This window comes from Alligator mississippiensis, chromosome 2, assembly GCF_030867095.1.
Source record: "Alligator mississippiensis isolate rAllMis1 chromosome 2, rAllMis1, whole genome shotgun sequence".
Lineage (NCBI taxonomy): Eukaryota > Metazoa > Chordata > Crocodylia > Alligatoridae > Alligator > Alligator mississippiensis.
The window spans coordinates 102,945,267-102,964,570 of NC_081825.1; the positions used below are offsets into that span (position 1 = coordinate 102,945,267).

General features: G+C 42.4%; 1 protein-coding gene across 4 annotated transcripts in view; it reads left to right on the forward strand.

Moving 5' to 3' along the window:
- Positions 1–1,909: 1,909 nt before the first annotated feature.
- The window catches only part of INPP4B (inositol polyphosphate-4-phosphatase type II B), a 606,962-nt gene continuing 589,567 nt past the window's right edge, over positions 1,910–19,304 (forward strand). For 2 of the 4 annotated variants that reach the window (XM_059722033.1, XM_059722036.1), the window contains exon 1: positions 1,910–2,116. The gene's annotated coding sequence lies outside the window, so the exon portion shown is untranslated. The remainder of the gene's footprint in view (positions 2,117–19,304) is intronic. The other 2 variants (XM_059722037.1, XM_059722035.1) reach the window with 2 other exon arrangements.

Consider the following 19,304-nt stretch of genomic DNA (forward strand, 5'->3'; position numbering starts at 1 on the left):
CCTCCTGGATCCAACAGATGATCAGATGATTTGCCCAGAGTGCAGTCCACTGAAGGGGTGTGGAGACGCTCTTGTTGCATCTTCAGACTCCTGCTGCAGCCGCTGTGGTCTTGGTGACCTCTCCAGAGCAATTGGCCTTGTAGCTGCACAGCTTCTGAGTGGAGCCCCACCAAGGCACCAGCAGTTTACAAGTCTGTACAGAGTTGTGGCAGCAGAAGCAGTTTGGGGCACACAAGGCCTGAGACAATGGCTTCTTTTCCAGCTAGACCTAGAACCTAGACCTTTCATTGCTCCTTACATTTTGCCTCCCTGAAAGGCACCTGGCACATCCCTTGGCCTTAACAAGGTCTCTGACTCCCTATTGATCAAACCCTGCTGGGTAGAAGCCATTAACACTTCCTAGAACAACCCCTTTTCAGCTTGGCCCAGGCTTGGGTAATGCGACACCATAAGCTGCTACTACTGTTGACGTCCTTCTCCATAAACATTTATTTTTGGGAAGCTATTCCCCGCTTTCTCCTCGTGATCTCTACAGCCCAGGTGGCTCAGCAGAGTACACTCAGTAGCTGCCTTTCCTAGGGTGCCCCTCTTCCTAGCTCTCCAGAAGGCATCACTAACAGCTCTGCTTTGGCCATGAAGCATCATGTCAGCCAAAGGAGTCCAAAGAATGGTCATGCACACGATTAGAGGTCATATGAGTAGAAGCTGAAAGACTTGGGACTGTTCAGCATGGGAGAGAAGACTGAGGGGATTTGGTGGCAGCCTCTAAGTATATCAGGAGAGTACATCAGGGCCAGGGGGAGCAGCTATTCACCAAGGCCCCCCAGAGCAGGACTAGAAGTAATGGGCACAAACTAACTGCAGATCGCTTCAGACTACATGTAAGGAGATAAGGAAAGACTTTTTTACAAGCTGAGTGCTGAGGGTTTGGAACGGGCTCCCCCCAGAGGTGGTACAGCAGTGGTTCCCAACCTTTTTTTGCTGTGACCCACTGCTGGGAGCAGTGTGGCCGCTGGGGGCACGTGGTGTGGCTCATCCTTTGTGTGCAGTGTTGCCACTATGACCCTTATTTGGGTTGCAACCTGAGGATGGGAACCGCAGTTACCCACCCTGGCGATCTTCCAAAAGCATCTTGATGCCCATCTTGCTGGGGTCACTTGACCCCAGCGGTCTTTCCTGCCATGGGCAACTGGTACCTCCCAAGTCTGGGGGGGCACCAGGTTGCCGACGGAGGGTGTGTGTGTGTGCGCGTGTGTGTGGGGGGGTCCCCCAGTGGCTGGTCGCGGAAGCACCGGTGGCAAAACCTGAAGCGCACTTCCGGTTTTGGGGCTGGTGCTTCCAGGGGGCGCACCGCCAATCTCAGGGGGTGCATGTGTACCCCTCTTCACGTCACCAGCGTTTCCTGCCCAGGTGCAGGGGGCTGGACCCAATGATCTGTAAGGTCCCTTCCAGTCCCTAACAACTATGGAATCGTGCATTTGATTTCATGATTTCAAGCTATGCAATCGTGCATTTGCCTGGGTTTGGGGGCAGTCTTGGTTGTATGGGATGGGCTGGTCCTGCCTCAGGACTAGGGTCCCTGCTTCTCTAGGACCACCTGGCCGAGGCCGGGTGGCTGGGGCCGAGCAGTCCTGGATCCCGAGCCCCTGAGAGAGGACCCCGGTGGCTGGGGCCCTTCCCGACCCCCGCGGGGGGGACCTCCTCGTTTGCCCGCCTCACGCCCGCCTTTGCCCGGCGCCGGCGGTGCGTGGCAAGCGGCAGCGGCTCCCCCCACAGCCCAGCGACGGCCTGTGCTCCTCCTCCAGCGGCGGCAGCAGCGGGTCACCTCTGCACGGCGCTGCCGGGCTGTGCCAAGCGGGGGCCAAGCGCACACGGAGCCGGGCAGGGGAGGCGGCGGCAGCAGCAGCAGCAGCAGCAGCAGCAGCTCCCGCGGGCGGGCGGCGGTGACATTGGGGAGGAGGAGAGCGGGCTGCGGGGAGACGCCGCGCGGGGGAGCGGGCAGGAAGGGAGGCTGCTCGCCCAGCTCCGCTCCTGCTGCCGGGCTGCCGGCCCCGGACTATAAATAGCCGGGACACAGGCGCGCAGAGGCAGAGGCAGATCGGCGCTGCCCGGCCAGGTAAGGAATGACCCGGTCGGCGGGGCTGTGGGGCGCGGGGGCTGAAGGGCTGGGCGCGCTCCGGGGCAGGAAACCTCCTCAGCCGGGGAGAGTTGCAGGTGCTGCGCGCCCAACTCGGCGGCACGCGCCGCGCGTGTGTGGCAGAGAGACCCGGCGTGTGCGTGTGCGGGACCTCGCGGGGTGGAGGGGAAGGGGAAGGAGCCTCCCACCCGCCTTCGGTGGCAGGAGGCGGGCAGTCGCCGGCTCCGCGCTGCCCCCGGCCCGGGAGCGGAGCCGCAGCCTGGCAGCGCCGGGCCTGGTGCCGCGCGGTGCGGACCCCGCGCACAGGCGCAAGTTGCGCGCGGGGCCCGCGCCGCGGGGCAGGCGCCGGGCGTGCGCGGGGGCGGGGGAGCCCAGTGCCGCGCTGTTAGGACTCCCCCTCCCCGGCCCCTCAAGGGGAGAGCCTGGCTTTTGCAGCAGGGTGAAGACCTTTCGAAAAGACCCACGCCTGCGAGCTTCTCTCAGCCCGCTTTCCCCTGCTGGGAGGTAGCTGTTCCCTCGCCGCCTGGTTGGCCGGGTGCGTGCGTTTCCTCGTTTCGTTGCACGTTAATGAGCAACTAAAAACGAGCCGGTCGGGTTGGTTATACCGGGTCATATTGTACTAATGCTGGAATCGTATCCTGCTCTATCATATCATGTATTATAATCCTATCATACTGTAGCCCACGGTATCATGCGTTACACTGGAAGCATGTCAGACTATATTGAAATATATCCATATGATGTGACTATAACATAATATATTATGATATAGTATGCCATGCTTCCAGTGTAATGCATGATACGGTGTGACACAGTATGATGTGACTATAACATGTCACATGGTATCATGCGTTACACTGGAAGCGTGGCATACTATATCATAATACGTTATGTTATAGTTGCATGATGCATCATACTATGGCACTCTCATGTATATTATAAGCATATACTACATCATAATGTATTAATCGCTCTTATAATCATACTATATCATGGATCCAACTATATAATGATGTATAATCATACTATATTATATCATATGACACCATATTTTATAACCATACATTGGATCACATAATCGTATGCTATATCATACTATTTCATATTCATATTTATAATATTATATCAAAATCCATTTAATTCTGTTGCCAAGTTCAAAGAAAGTAGGTCAGACTCTTTTCTAGCTTTCGTTGATGGTCACTGTCTTTATTGAAGGCTCTCTACTTGGCAATACTTGGTGTCATATGTTGTGGACATCTGCCAGATATTGGAGACCCACTTTTACAACATAGCAAGGTAGTAATCCATATTAACTAATTGCAAGTGAAACCTGACCTGAAAAATGAAGATCTTGCTGGCATTGTGATACATAAATCATAGAGACATAGGAGGGCTGGAATGGACCTCCAGAGGCCATCCAGTCCAACCCCTTGTCTGAGAGAGGACCATGCCTATCCAAACCATGCTATATAATCCATAATCTAAATTTTGCGTAAGACTACCATCAACCCTGATGCAATACAGACCTAGCACCCTAACCTGCCACAGGTAAAACAGGGAAACCACAACATCCAGCATCATGATTCAATGAAATGTTGTCAATATATGCTCAAGAGATGGGCTGTGGTGGGGGCTCAAGAGATCCCAGGTAGAGTACCATGTGTCCCCTGCTACAGAGGAAAGCAAAAACTCCCACAGTCCTTACCTGTCTGATCATGGGGTAAAATTCCTTCCAGACCCCAAATATGGCAATCGGTCTGACCCTGAGCAGAGGGACAAAACCCTCTAGCTGGGAACCTCTGGTGCCAGCAGAAGCATTTGAACACCCCTGTCAGAATCCCAAGCCTTGGTCCTCATTAGTGTTGTTTGGAAGGGCAGCTCTCATACAATTGATGTCTTAAATGACATTTAGATTCTTGTTGAAATCTTGGGCCTGGCCTCTAATTCAGACATTTGGATCTCATCAGCATGATTTGCAGGAGAAAATGCAGCTTGACTTCTGTATCAAAATTAAGGTACTAGTCATGAGAGTAAAGTGAGCAAGAGTTGACCCTTATCACTTTTACAGTCCTGTTAATACTGGAGTTTGTGTCCGTGTCTGGCACCTTTGTGGCTTGCTTTGGAAGTTTTCCCCGTGCCCCAGTTTCCTGTGAAATCTCAAAGCTCTCGCAGTTTACAGAGGATAAAGTAGTATCACCCTTAAGTTGCATCTCAACAGCTTTACCAGATGCAACCCTTTTTGGCCAAACAGGCTTAACCTTTTGCTTTTACGTCTTCTCCAGTTCATTTGAGACTGTGTGCTTTGCAGTTTCAGGTATCAAGAGAGTCTCTCTCAAATCTTCTCTTACCCTGGTTCTTTGGATTCACAAGTGTCTCCCTTTGGCTCAATGGGCTGTGCAATGATTCTGTTAGGTTTATTCAGTCCCACTCTATCTATTGACAGTGAGCTCTTAGCATTTCGTGCATCTTCCCTTTGGTTCTGGGGCCCTTTTCTCTGGGTTCTGTTGCAAATCTGGCAGTTTTCCATGTCTACTCCACACACTGCATCCTCTCTCATGTTTCATGGCTAGTCACAAGGGACTCAAGTCTCCTGGCTCCTTAAAAAAATTATCTAACTCCTTCCTTAGTAAGATAATTGCCCCAAGCCCTAGCTGATTAGGGTCATTTAGAGTTAGGAGTGCATAGTTGATGTATCACAGACAAGGCTGAGCCGGAGTTCTCTTAAAGGACCAGCCAACTTGTAGCAGAATTGCACCAGGTTTAAGCCTCTTCAGAGTTAAGTTTAAAAATAAGTTTGTGGATTTAGTTTTAAACTTCTTAGCAATTTGAAGATAGCCTTGTTGACACAAAACACAAGATAAAAATGGTGTGAATGGTAAAGAGGTTTTTGTACGTCTTTCACTGCACTTGGGAATCCACATTTAATTTAATTTTCTATCTTAAGAATGAGCAGAGATCTAGAGAAACTATTTCTTCCTATAATTTAGAGGGAGAGAATTTTAGTAATTTAGTCTTACTTCAAGTGGTTTGCCCTGTTCAAATCATTCTAGTACTCATTTTCTGCTACCTCTCTAGGCATTTTTATACTTGGATAAAAATTGATTAGATTCACAAACTGCTCATTTAAACCATTGTTGAAACTATAGTTAGAAGAATTTTTACATTTCTCTATCTATATAACTTAACGTTGTGTGTATATTATTATTTTTAAAATTTTCCACTTTTATTATTTATATTTCTTGATTAGCTCTTCCATTTATGATGGATATTGGCAATCAGTAAAGTCAATTTCAGAGGCTCGTTTTTATTTTATTTAGAACCTGATCACTAGGAGGATGATTTTATTTAAAAGTTAACAACTTTCATTTGACTCATTTCTACATTAAAAGATTCTGCTGGTTTGCTTCCATTGGTAGTACCATACATTTTTCTGCAACACACATTTTTGGGTTATATTTAATTTGACACTTCCTTTACATGCAAAAGATAAGGGGCTGAATATTTTCTCATTTACACTGAAGTAATTCTAGTGATAGAAAAGTTATTTAATAAGCAAGTGGAAATGAAAAGTGTTTGGGTCCAAGCTGTTTAATAGGCCTCCTGCCTCATTCTGTTGGACTAAGGTTCTTCAACCTTTTTTCCTTTTCTCCATGTCCCCTCCCCCACACAACCCATTGACCTCCTCTAACTTATTTTAACGAATGCAAAGGTTTGCATTAATGAAAACTTAGACAAACTACTGCTAGTTGTGTGAAATATGTTATAATATTAAATGTCTGGTGTTATTTATTGGATTTATTTCTGTGATGGATGAAATCACTACTGCTTATGCTCTCGTGTCCAAAAATGCTTTTAAAAACATCATTTTGTTTTCTTGGTGGACATGTCTCACTCATGAATATTCAGTTGCATTGGCAATTCCCATATTATAAGACCCATGTAATGCATTTCTTGATGGGCTTGCTCCTTGACATGGTACTGCACATGTACCTGGCATGTTGTAGGCATTTTGATGTGAAGGAATCAAAATGGTGAAGTGATCCTTTGTGTTTTATCTGAATGAGAAGCAGAACTGATTTGACAGATTGTTCTTGTTTAAAATGAAAGTATTCCTTGTAATTCACCAGTATTCTAATCCTGTTGCTAATATATACCTGCCAGTGGGACACCTTCCTGCAATGTAGACGATAATGTGGGAAGTGTAGGGAAATCTGTTAAAAGCAGCCTCTAAAAGGACTCTAGTTGTTCTGTTTGTTTGAGATGGGCATATAATATGGTATACTTTTTATGGGAGGCACAGTTCCAGGAAATGAGATTTTAATGGTCATTAATAAAGCTTTCACTAATATAATTTACATTGATCCAGAGGGATCAGAGGACGACTACCTCTACGTATTGACTTGCATTGGGTGCTGTTAGGTGGCTAGGCACTTATAATAGCTTGTCTGCCTTTAGCCATGTGGTGTTCTTTTAAAATGTCTTTGAAAAGGTCAGGGAATGATTGTAAATATTTAGGGCTTGCTTGTGGGCTTGGACATACAATACACTTCCTCCTTGAGTAAACACCTAATGTCCTTATGTAAAACCCTATATACAGCCCCTCAATTGCTATAATTTATCTGCAGTAGAGTTACCTCAGGAAAAAATTTGGTATAAGCACTTGAATATTTGGAGTTATAGGCAAATGAGCTATTACTTGCTCTCTGTGACCTAGCGATGAAGAGCTGTAGTAGCACCTACTCTGAACAGCTACCCTGGAATAGTTGGTGATCTGTTCACTCTCAAGTCCTGATGTAACTTTACAATGGTGTAATAAACCAGTGCAAATGCCACTGGTGCAATTTACATTGACTGTTCAAGCCCTCAGACTTTAACCATGTTTTTTTCTTTGTGCAAATTTAGTGTGAAACACTACCAAATCAGATTGGAAGTGCTGTGCAGCGTTAACAAAAGAGCAGTAGCACTCTAATGGTATTTTTATATTCTCCTTGCACATGAGTAAATGGCTACACAGAATAGATGGCAGTAAGAAATTAGGTGTATGCAGGTTTTTTTCTCTGTTACAATGGTGTAAATCTATAGTAACACTCCATTATTTTAATGAATCACCCCCACATACACAATTGTAAATGAGAACAAATGTAGCTTAGAACTGAACTGTTGCACCTGATGTTCAGAATAATTGCAGCCTGTCCTTGTTAGTGAGCTCTCTTTTAATAACATAAATTTCAATTGTAAGGAACACATCTTAGATTGACAGATAAAAAATATAACAAGGGGTGTGTGTGTGTGTGTGTGAAGGACCTTTTTACTTGTAATCAAAGTAACTTAACAATTAGCCCAATTTCAAAAGGCATTTATTACAGAAATACTATTTATGGACTTTCTCTGCTGCTGGCTGTCATGACAAACAATTAGTGTGGCTGTTGTAGAATAGTCAGCTGACACTGCTTAGTTATGTTATTTGGAATAATGACAGAATATTATCTGTGAGGGGAAAGGTGTCATCTGCACAGGTCATGAAGCTAACTTTCCTTTAAGCCTTTTTGCTGGCTTGTTTTTCAGCTGCAGAGGGGTCAGGTTTCTCATTCAAAGATGTTGGGTTGTAGTGTTTGAACACTTAAGTAAAGAAATGGAAATATTTGAAATATTTACATTGAAATAATCTAACTGCTGAAAGGTATTAGTGGTTACCTTCTTTAGCATGGAGAGGTGTTAAACTTGGAGTATCTAAGTGTCCCACTTTGAAAATAAATAGTCCAGGTACACATAATTAGTTTTATACACTGAATAAGGAAAAAAACTAACTTGAATTCTCATATGTTTAGGCATTTCATAATTCTAAAACTCTGCCTCTTTCATGACTGTCAACATCTTCGTATTTTTATATCCTGAATTTGTCAGACTAGACAATTTCATTAGTGTGTACAAATATGAGGATTTTTGAGAGAACTAATCTTTCAAACAATGTAAACAAATGGACTGGTGACTTTATAGAGACATTTTGATCCATTTTGATGCTCTTGAGGTCTGTCAAATGCTTGGAATATAAATATATCTTACACTAGATGGCAGTATATGATACAAAGAAGCTATAGGTCATTTTAAGTAACCAATTATTAGAAGGTATGGGTAAAATTTTCAAAAGCACCCAAGTGTCTTAGGCTTGTACATTTCATTTTTAAAAATCTCTCAAGTATTTATGTCAGATTTTCAAAGATATTTAGATCAGCACAATGTAACAAGGACTAAGATCCTCAAAGGAAGTAATTCTGAGGCCAAAAATCTGTTCACTTTAAATCAGAAATTAGGCTTCTAAGTCATTTAGGTGCTAGTGATAATGTTTTCCAAGATGACAGTTTAAAATTGTATGGACCTGAATTATTATAAGTGAATTCACTTAATCCCAACAGGTAGATTAAAATCTCAATAGTTTAACACCGATCTACTAGTACAATTTAAAGTGGTATAATTTTGTATCTCTTGATAGGTTCAAAGGCCCCTTTATACACCTAAAGTGATGGAAAGGGATTTAAGTGAAATTGAGAATTAGTCCCATTGTTTGTGAGTTAGCAACACATCCTTTTTAATGTGACTTAAACTTTTATCTACATAACAGTGCTGGTAACTGGAACTATTGCGATATGATTATAGTACTAGAGAAATATAGAAAAGAATGCTATGAAAGTAGTAACTTTTCCCCATTGATTATAAATTAGGATTTAAATGTAAATTCAGCTGTTTTAAACAATAATATTAAGCGGCAAGCTAAATTAAAGATTGAAACCAATAGCTTTAAAGAAAGGAAAAATCAAATTTTATTACGAGCCTTTTAGTTGCATTGTGTACCATTGAGTGGTGATAGCTACATACTAGTCATGACTGCAGACATAAAAGCAAGGCAGACTGATTTAGATGATCTAACCTTCGAGGCGTACAGGCACAGTCTGAGCAGCTTTGTTACATATTTTTGCAAATAAAATTTTGTTAGATTGATGGAAAATGTGAAAGCTCCGCACCCCCCACAATCAGATTTTCTTTCTCAAACTAAAAAATCTAGACCTGATGATTTTTTTTAGAAGTATATATTGAAAGAAGCAAAACTATTCACATGATAGGATTATTAAGTCTTCTCTGGCTATCAAAATATACATGGATCTGTATGGTACTTTGTAAAATTGGAAAGTAATCAACCCAGTGGTAAATTGGGAGAAGTGGGCGTATTTCAAATAACGTTCATGAAATGCTAAATCTGTTTTTGTTTTTTTTATGTTTTTTTTTTTTTTTTTTGGTGGGGGGGGAATCACTTTTAAAAGTACAGTATAAACCAATTGCTGTTCTTCTCCCCCCTCCCCCCTTTGGACTATGGCTGAAAAATCCATTACATGAAAAAAGCATAGGCAAAAACGTTGGTGAATAAAATTCCTTGGTGGTCCTGCTTCAGAGTGAAAAGCAATTAGAAGTACCAAGCTTTAGTAAACTGTGATCTACCCAGATGATGCAAGTTTACTGTGGAAAACATATGCACCAATAATTATAGTAATTTGGGATGGGAAGGACCTTCTGGGCTATCAAGTCCTGTTCTGTATATATTTGCATTTTACAGAAGAGTCTACAAGAACATCTACTTCAGCTTCACTTTCATACCAATGCCCCAATGATCTGGTAAAAACAACCACAACCCCTACAATTTAAGCCTTTGCTTGCAAGCAGACACTGAGGTGGGAGTGGGAGTGATTTAAATATGTTTTTTTGGAGGCTCAGCAGGTGAACAATTTATAAAGTCTTCTGAAAATCCAGCTTTGATGTTTGTCATCCATTATGTGCAAGAAGGAAATCCCTATATAAAACTTGCTTACTAGCTTAGAAGATCAGGTACTATTTAGCTGTTCGTTGGACTAAAACTCGAGTTGAAGTGGAGCTACCAAATTACAAATCCAAAATTTGAGTTTGTTCTTAGCTGAATGATAGCATATTATGGTTAGCTGGGTCCAATGAAGTAGCATTGTTGAATATCCATCTTAACAGTAAACAGTGGTCCTAATACTGCTGGTATTGAGGTTTAATGGGACTTTTGCTAGTGACTTGAATGAAAAGATGAACTGGGTCTATAGGAAGATGGGTGCAAAGAGTGCTCCAGATTTTGCAGAGATAGCCTCCTGAATTCATACCATGAATAGCTCTTTTTGTTATTGTATTTAAACACATTTTTTTCTGTATTTAGAAAGCATTGTTTTCATGTTATTTTGGGAAGATACATTTATTATCAATATTTTAACTATCTAATTCAGTACTGGTTCAACAGCTCACTAATGAGGTGTCAGAGAGCTAACCGTGAATATTTATTAAGATTTATATAAACGAGTGAATACAGGAAAACCGGTCTGTTTTGAAACAGAAAAATTATGGTTTCTCAATTTTAGATGTGCTGAAATTGTGTCTAACAATCAATTTTGACACAATACAATAGAATGACATAGTTGGGCATCTCGCCTGAAGCTGTGGTCTGCTTTTTCTTCATTTTTCTTTGCACTGTCTAATGCAGTTAATCAAAACATATAACGGGTAATATGAAGTAGAAATTCACCTCAGGTTTATGGTTATCTTTTATTCAGAGAATTAATTTGCTTCTTAAACTCCTCTAATTCATGAATTAGACTGTTCTTGTCTGTTAGTTTGTTGAAAACAATCCATCCCCAGGTCTGGGGAATTTTCTCTACATTTTTCTTGTCAAAAGCTTTTTAAACTAAGCATTGGATTTCTGTTCTTATGAGCCAAAATGGGTGTGAAACATAGCCTGTGGCACCCCTGGAGGGACCTGGAAATTTGGAGTTGGGGTGGGAGTCCACCACTGAATTCTGGGATAAGGAGCTCCACTGGAGACAGTTTGGGTGGTGGTGGGGTGGGCAATGGCTGTGTTAACCCCCCTTCCCTCCCCAGATCATTGGTGCCACTTACCCCACCACTGCTTGCTCTGCTGCCAAAGGTGGGTCTGAATTTGGCCTGTGAGGGACCCTGTGTGGCTCTGGCTTGGGGTGGCAGTCTAGGAGAGCAGTGTCTTCTAGGGCTGTGTGAAGCTTCGGTCCCTGATTCAATTTGGCCTGATTTGTTGGCTGAATCTCTGAATCCAAATTGAATTCGGAGACCTTTTAATTTCTCCGAATCGAATTGGAACCCTCTGATTCAATTTGGAGACTTTTGGAAAAATTCAGAGATTCGGACATAGAGACAGCTTTAAATGTTTTTTCTACATACCTCGAGGTACCAGGTGGCTCGTGAATACTGTGATGCTGGGGTGCATGGAGTGTCCTACAGGAGCGTGGGGGGCTCCCCAGCGCACTCGGCAGCAGACCCGGAAGTGGACCAGAAGCACTTTCGGGTGCACCGGGGAGTGTGCTGGAGGGCTCCCCTGTGCCCCCCCCCCCCCCAGCTCAGCAACTGGTGTTTCCTGGGTCTGCAGGGGCACCCGGTGTCCCCCTGTGGCTGATTGCCAACCTGGGGGAGGCACGGGGGGGCCCCTCATATGCTCCCCTGTGGACCCAGAAGTGGACTGGAAGTAGTTCTGGTCCACTTCCAGGTTGACCGCCGAGCACATAGAGGACCCCCCCGCACTCCTGTGGGACACTCCATACACCCCAGCATCGCAGTGTTCACAAGCCATGCCTGGTACTTTGAGGTAAGTAGAAAAAACTTTTAAAGCTGTGTTTATGTCCGAATCGCTGATTCTCTGAATCAGCATCAAATCTTCAGATTTGGATTTGGCCAAATCAAATTGGGGACAGTGATCTGAATCAACTAATTTAATCACTGTCCCTGATTTCGGCCGAATCCAAATCGAATAGGGCCTGCTTTGCATACCCCTAGTGTCTTCCCTTGTTCTTTCAAAGCTAAAGGCAGAAGTATTTTGCTAACACGGGACACATATTTTGGTTTTAAAACAGTTTAATCTGTCATGGTTAAGGGGCTTTTGCAAATAGGACACAGTAACACCAGCTATTCAGTTGTGACTCTAGGGGGGGGGGGGGGTTTGTTTGTTTTTAGTTTTTTTCATCCAGGGGGATTGTTTTTACTATATTTAATCATTCAACACAGCCTTTGTTGTGCAGTCAGCAGCACCTCTTATCTATCAGCTCTCTTAAGTAACATGCTTTGGGCCAGATTATGACCCTGTTTACACTGAGGTAAACTTTTTCTGAAGCTAGAAGGAGCACTATGGTGTAAATAAGATCAGAATCTGATCCTTGATATTCTTCTAAAAATAAATCTGTTAAAGATACTATGACTATTAACTCTATTTTAAAACTGTACTTTTAATTAAATTGAGGTCATGTTCTATTACTCCTGAAAAATGCATGGATGAAGCAAACTGGTTCAACAGAATAGTGATGGAACTGGCAGTCGGGAGACACATGTTCTGTCTACAGCTTGGTTGCTGGCCCACTGCGTGGCGTTTGCCCACAATTGTACAGATTTAAAGATGTGTTGGGGGTGGGAGTTTAGATGGATCAGCTGATGTATACTCACAGGTAATATATTAAGTGTTTCAAGAAAGTGCTTCTATCCCACCTAAGTGAAAGATGAACCAGGGCAGTTTACCACAGAATAAAACTGCAGAGGAATAGGTGATTTAGCTTCCACTTTCTGAGGGACAGAACAGATACATGAATGGTGTATCAGGCTGATCCATTTGTAAGGCTGCCCCTGAAATTGGTACAGATTGTGTCTATCCAGGCAACACAAGTTTATTTATACTGAGTTTAAGGTTTTTCCATCTCTTTGGGTTGAAGGGCCAGAATCAGATTTTGGTTAAAGCTATGGATGCCTTAATAGAAGGGATTAGAGGGCAGAATGCCTGGAGCCACTGTTTTGTGTATTAGGCAGAAGAGAGAAGTGAGGAGGCAGAGGAGTTGGGAAGTAGAATGCCCACTGTGTATGCTCATAGGCATTGGTGCTAACAGAAGACCCCTTCCCACTGCCAGAGGTTGACTTAACCCTACGTAGAGTCTAAACTGGCACCTGTTGTAGGCTTTATTTTTAACCACTTGGGGAATGAGGATACCAAAGTTTAGCTTAGATCCTCTTTCTTCACATGTTTGGTTGCTTCTTTTCTCTTCACATAAAAACAAACAAACTATTCCCTCCATCCGGAGCACCACTTCTGCCATCTGTTCACCTGGGTTGGGTGGTGAGCTGGTTGCTGCAACAAGTCAGTGAATCTTGGGTAACGTACCTGTGCAGGAGCAGCTCCTATTAAAGGAATGGGATGTTACAGCATGGCTTGAGTTCAGGGAAAGAGTGGTGTCACCTGGAATGGCTACTATTTGATAATCTTTCCATATTCATGCAGTGTTGACCTTGATAATGGTCAGCGGCCGTGTATTGTCCTTGATAATGGCTTCCTGCTTCACAAAACATTGAAACCTGTCTTTTTGCTATGTGATTGGAAGTTTTCCTAAGATAGGGATGCATGTAGTTCTCTTACATCCCTGTTGCATCTCCTGGCACTCAGCCTAGTGGCATACTGGAGTATGGTGGGAGGGCTTCTATATCCTAGAGGTTATTGGCTGCTCTAACTTCAGCTGTCCTGTTAAATGCTGCTGTAGTTCATCTGGGGTCTTGTTCACCCGTTGGTTGGACTCGGAATCTGGGGGATGCAAAAGTGTTGAATGTCCACCTCTGTTCCTGAGGACAGTGTCAGAACAGAATCAGATCACTGTGTACTGAGTATAGCATTGCTTTTGATATGGTGAGCAGACTTTTAAAAACTGTATAATATAGACTGTACAATCCAGTCTTTCTCTTTAAATTGATAAACTTAAGGGCTATTTTATGACAAGAGATGACAGCATAACAAGGGATTCGTTCTTCAACCTGAGGATTCCTATATTAGAATCTCTGATTTTAATACTGTTATTTTGCAAATACTTTATAAAAGGGACATGTCTTTTTGTTTTTTCAATCTTCTGTCCCTCTGAAATTGCAAGTTGTGAGAGCGCTTGGTTCAGTAGATATCTGTAGTGTCAATTCTTCAAATATTTATGTACACAGTAAAACTTCAAAGAGAAATTAGTATATGTTTACTGCCAATGACCTTACCACTCATTTTCAATTTCCCTTTGCTCAGTAAGACTATTGTAGTGGTTTTCAACCGTTTTTGACTCAAGGCACTTCTCATTAGACTCAAAGTACCCCCAAGAAGATGCCAGCTCTTAGTTTTAGTTGTTTCTTGACTGTGGAAAAATAATAGAGTAATTCTTTTGTTGCAAAGAAAACTTAGAAAGACCGCAACAGTTCAGAATGTCTTTGACACTGGATTTTGATTTGAAATTTTTGGGTTTATCTTGTGAATCATGTGTAGTTGTTTACACACCTAACAGTGCTAATATTGAATGGCACCCAGGGGCACCCTTATAGGATCTCATGATACCCCAGGGTGCTGTTGGCCCTGATTGAATATCACTGGACTATTGAGAAAATGACAACATTGAAACTCCAGCAACATCTCTCCTTTGACTCCATCCTAAGGTTTCAGAGCAGGACATGAGTAAAAAACTGCTTCGTTGCTAAGGCTGGCTGCTGCCTAGGAGATGCTCTGTTCTTATCTTGTTTCTGCATTCTCTGGCAGTTTTCTGTGGCTTATTCTATTCGGCTCTGGGTTGTCTTTGTCATGTCTCCAATCCAGCCTTTCTATATGGTCTGTTCCCCATATTCTGCACAAGCCACTGTTTCTGGTGTTGGTGTTGCCAGATCTTGTTGGGTACATCGTGGTGCTACAGGGCATCTCAGGAGATGATCTATGGTTTGCTTCTCCTGACAAACATGTTGGTCAGTTGTGTAGAGGCCTCGTGATTTAATGAGAAGGTTGCATCTGCCGAGACCCACTCTGTCTTTTCAGGCCCTGTCATGTATGCTGTTTGTAGGTGGAGCTGGATACTAACTCCTCACTGGGGATAATTCCTTGCTGGCTCCATTCAACAGCTTGGTTGCCCAATTTTGCCCATTCTTTTTGCTAGAGGGTAGTTCTGGCTGATGCTGATGTGGTCAGTGGTATGGTAGAGGAAAAAAATGCTATTTCTTGATGAGCTCTGGGTCTTTGGATTAAAGGCATGACTAATTTGCTATGCTAAGTGGTGGCCTTAGGGTTGTTGGGGCCCTGGGCAAGTAAGTCATTTGGGGCCCCTTAGAGGCTTGCTTTTGATGACCTATAAGCAAGTCTGACATTTTCAATTTCAATTTTACTTTGCCCTATCCATGAAACTGCAATGAAAGTATCTTAATACAATAACGATAATACAACAAAAGAGTTTTTTAACATTGAACTATATTCTAGTTTCATTCTGGATTCAAAATTTTGGGGCTCCCTAAAGTTTGGGGCCCCAGGAGGTTGCCCAGTTTGTTGTCCCTTAAGGCTGCTACTGCTATGCTGTAGCTGCATCCTTCTAGCAGAAACTTTCTGACTTTAGGAGCTGCTGGAGCTGAGGCAGTAAATAAAATTTTTCAGGACCTGAATTTTATGTGACTCTGTGTGTACAATTTATGCATTACTGTGCTTCAGACATTTAAATAAAACTTCATATCATCCCTAAAAATAAACTAGGCTGCAAAGCATTTGTCTAAATTAAACATGATCCTATCTCTGAAAAAAAAAATTAGTGTAAATAAGTTTATAGATGAACTTTAATGGAAAAAGACTAGGCACACAGCATCTATCATGCAGCAAAGGCTAATGCCATGCCAGAGAAGAGAAATGCCTTAAAAAATCTACCAGGCAGCCAAGAGATGATAAAGCCATGAAACACAGGAAGTTTTATATTCATTATGGGTAAGCAACTATATCTGCTAGAGGCAAAGAGCCAACTTAATAAATGTAAATATTATAATAAAATATCAAATCCAATTAACTTCACCAAAGAAACCATCAGAAATATGGGCAGACTTTCAAGAAAAGTAAAGAACTTTTAAAGTTCTCCCTTCCTTTCCAAATATAAAAATTAAACTTTTTTGCTGTAGTTTTAAAAAGATCAGAAATGTATTTTACAAAATTTGATTGAGTCTTAGACAATCTGACATTTATTTCCTTCTTCTTTTTGTAAATATCCTTTTTTATATACTCATTTTGGTTGAATGAATTTTAGGTTTAAATCCTGCATAATGATGACAGTATTAATGTTATTCAGTGTTTGGTCTACAGTTTCTGACCATATAATAGCAGTTTTAATCAGATAGTGCTTATTCATTTGGAGAAATAAAATTAGCCACTCAAAATCACAAATCTTTGGAAAATTATAACATTTTTTCATGTTCTTTGCTTTCTTTTTTTCTCTCCCAAGGGTCAATAGAGACTGTTCCTCCATATGCATGCAAAACATCACAAATCACCAGCCTGCCAAGCTAAAATGAAAGGGAGAAAAATTCATGGATCCCTAGCAAAAATGTATAACTACTACTTAAACAGCCAGGAGATTAAAGGCACACAGGCATTAGATAACCACAAACATAATTAAAAATAGCATATCAGAATGCTAATTTCAAACCACACAGGAAAATGAACTGCTGTTCAGAAAATGTTAAATATGGTATGTCATATACTGTAAAACATGAGAAACATAATGTATATTCTTGAAACACTGGATGAAATTAGGCCGTAGTTAAGTTAGCAGTTTCAAACTTGAAACAGACCTACTTTGAATACCTTGTAATTTGGAATACACCAATCCTTTAGGGGTGTACACTCTGAAAAGAAAAAAAAAAAGGGTGAGTCTCAGATTAAATCAACTGTATAAAAATTTATCTCCTACATGGAAAACAATACAGGACAGAAAAATTCAAGAATTTTTATTTGAAGACTTTCTAATCCGTTAGGAAGAGGGAAGTAGTTTTCTAAATGTGAAAATCTTTGATCTATGTAGCTTCAGAGTTTTCTCTGAGCTCCCCAGGTATATGCTGTCCTCAGATCTGGGGATGGGATTTCCACTCTGAATGTGATAGTAAGATTACATAAGCAACATAAACATTGTTTTATTCTATGACATTTCAAGGGATTGAGCTAGGAAGTTTGACTGTTGTAATGGCTTGGTGACCATCTTTCCAGCCTCTTGCCTACCCACTTATGTATCCTGATTGCCATGAAGTTCTTGTATGGGTGTGCCGCTGGGATTGGGTGGTATGATGCTGTGAGATGAGACTTCCTTTTGTTCTTAATGCTCAAAATAAGATACTGAAGGAGTTGCTTCAGACTAAAAGAAGTGGGAGTGCAAGTGAACATATTAGGGAATTTTTCATCAGTGTTTATTCACCTGAGTGAAGGTGGCTGAGTAGAGAAGAGTATGTGGCAAAAGTAATATCTCTTCAGCAGTTGAGAGCCCTAAACCCAGAATCATAATATTTTCAACATGCTTCTCTAATACAACTATAAAGTCCTTTAAACCCTGTGTATTGGAATCTCTGCTAGATCAACCTCTGAGCATAGCACCAAATGGTCTCTTTGTTGGGAGTCCCTCCATACTAAGATGACAGTCTTCCAGTAGATAGAAAAGTCATCAGTGAGTTTGGAGAGGACTCAAGGCCAATCCAAAATTTGCATATCCAAGTGCAGACATGTCACCCAGTTCTAGAAGGAAAGAGTGGATCCTGGTGATGCCAGGTCACAGCTCTTTCCCTTTGTGACAAGAGTGTCTATCCGCCTCCATAGTGAGACAATTTTGCTCAAAATGATTGATGCCCTGCTGTACTTCATGGCGCCACTGGACAATTCAGTGCTTGAGTTTACCAGGTCTTGATGTTAATATTTCATTTTCAGATTGGCTTACAAGGTGTCATTTGAATCTCTTCTTTTGCTCACATCCACAGCAGTAACCATTGGTGAGTTGGGGAGCCAACTGTCTGGCATCCTTATGACTTACTGTCCTATGAAGCTGGTGCCATATAAACATGGCTTCAATGCTGGTGGCGTTTACTTGAGCCAGAATGCTGGTAGTTGTTCGTCTGTCCTTCCCGTTGATATAGGGGATTTTCCAAAGACATCACTGATGATAACATTCCAAAGCTTTCAGGTGTTTTTGATATGTTGTTTAGGTTCCACACCCATACAACAGGGTAGGGATGACAACACGTTGGTAGACAAAAATTTGGGTCCTGATGTCATGATTGAAGACACTATTTTGGAGACCTCCAGAGACAACACTGGCATACTTTATGCAGTGTTGAACATCATTATCTATGTTTACTTTTTGGGACAGGTGACTACCCAGGTAGGGGAACATTCGCCAAGGACTGCCCTCTAATTGTAAGCATGTGGGTGAGCAGCTGATTGGTTTGGGGTAGGCTGGTAAAGTTTCTTGGTTCTCGTGAAATTGACAGTCCAGGTGAAGCTCTTCAATTGAGTGGGCATACATGATGCAATCATCAGCATAGAGAAGATCAGTAATGGAGGTATTGATGATCTTGAATTTGGAACCTAACCAGTTGATGTTAAAGAGATTCCCATCCATACAACTGGATGCTGACTTCAGATGGAAATCTGTGAGCAATGAGAAGTGGAATAACTGAGATATAGATGGGGAAAAAAGTGCTGGTGCAATCACACATATTTGCTTGGCTCCAGTTCTAATGGTGAAGGAGTCCATTCCCAAGCCATTGCTTAGGGTGATTGCTTTCATGATGGTCTTCTGCAAGGAGGCACACTGGATTTACTCCAGTTTATATTAGCTTCTGATGGCTTAGCCTAAGACAGTGTTGTTGTGGGGCCAGTCTGTGGGTCAGCTCAGACTCTGTACTCCAGCATGAGGCCCACACACCTGGATCTAGACTATGCTGCCTGGATCCAGTCCCTCATGCTGGGATCAGGGCTGCAGGACCTTGCTTCGTCTCTCCTGAGCTCTGAATGTCAGGATTGGCCCCAGGACCCCATGTTGCTTCTACGTAGCATCATGTACAGGGATTGGCCATGCCTCATAAGGTTTCCTATGGGTCCATGGGGAGCCCTATGGGCTGGATGACAAAGTACAGGGGGACAAATTTGGACTGCAGGCCAGAGGTTGATCACCCCTGGTCTCAGGCACAGAACTTCCTTTCACAGAAAGTTTGTCCAACCACCTGTGATGAGTCAAGACAACTTGCTTCTACAGCTGATGAAGCCTTGAATGTGTTTGGCACTGGCCAGAGAAGA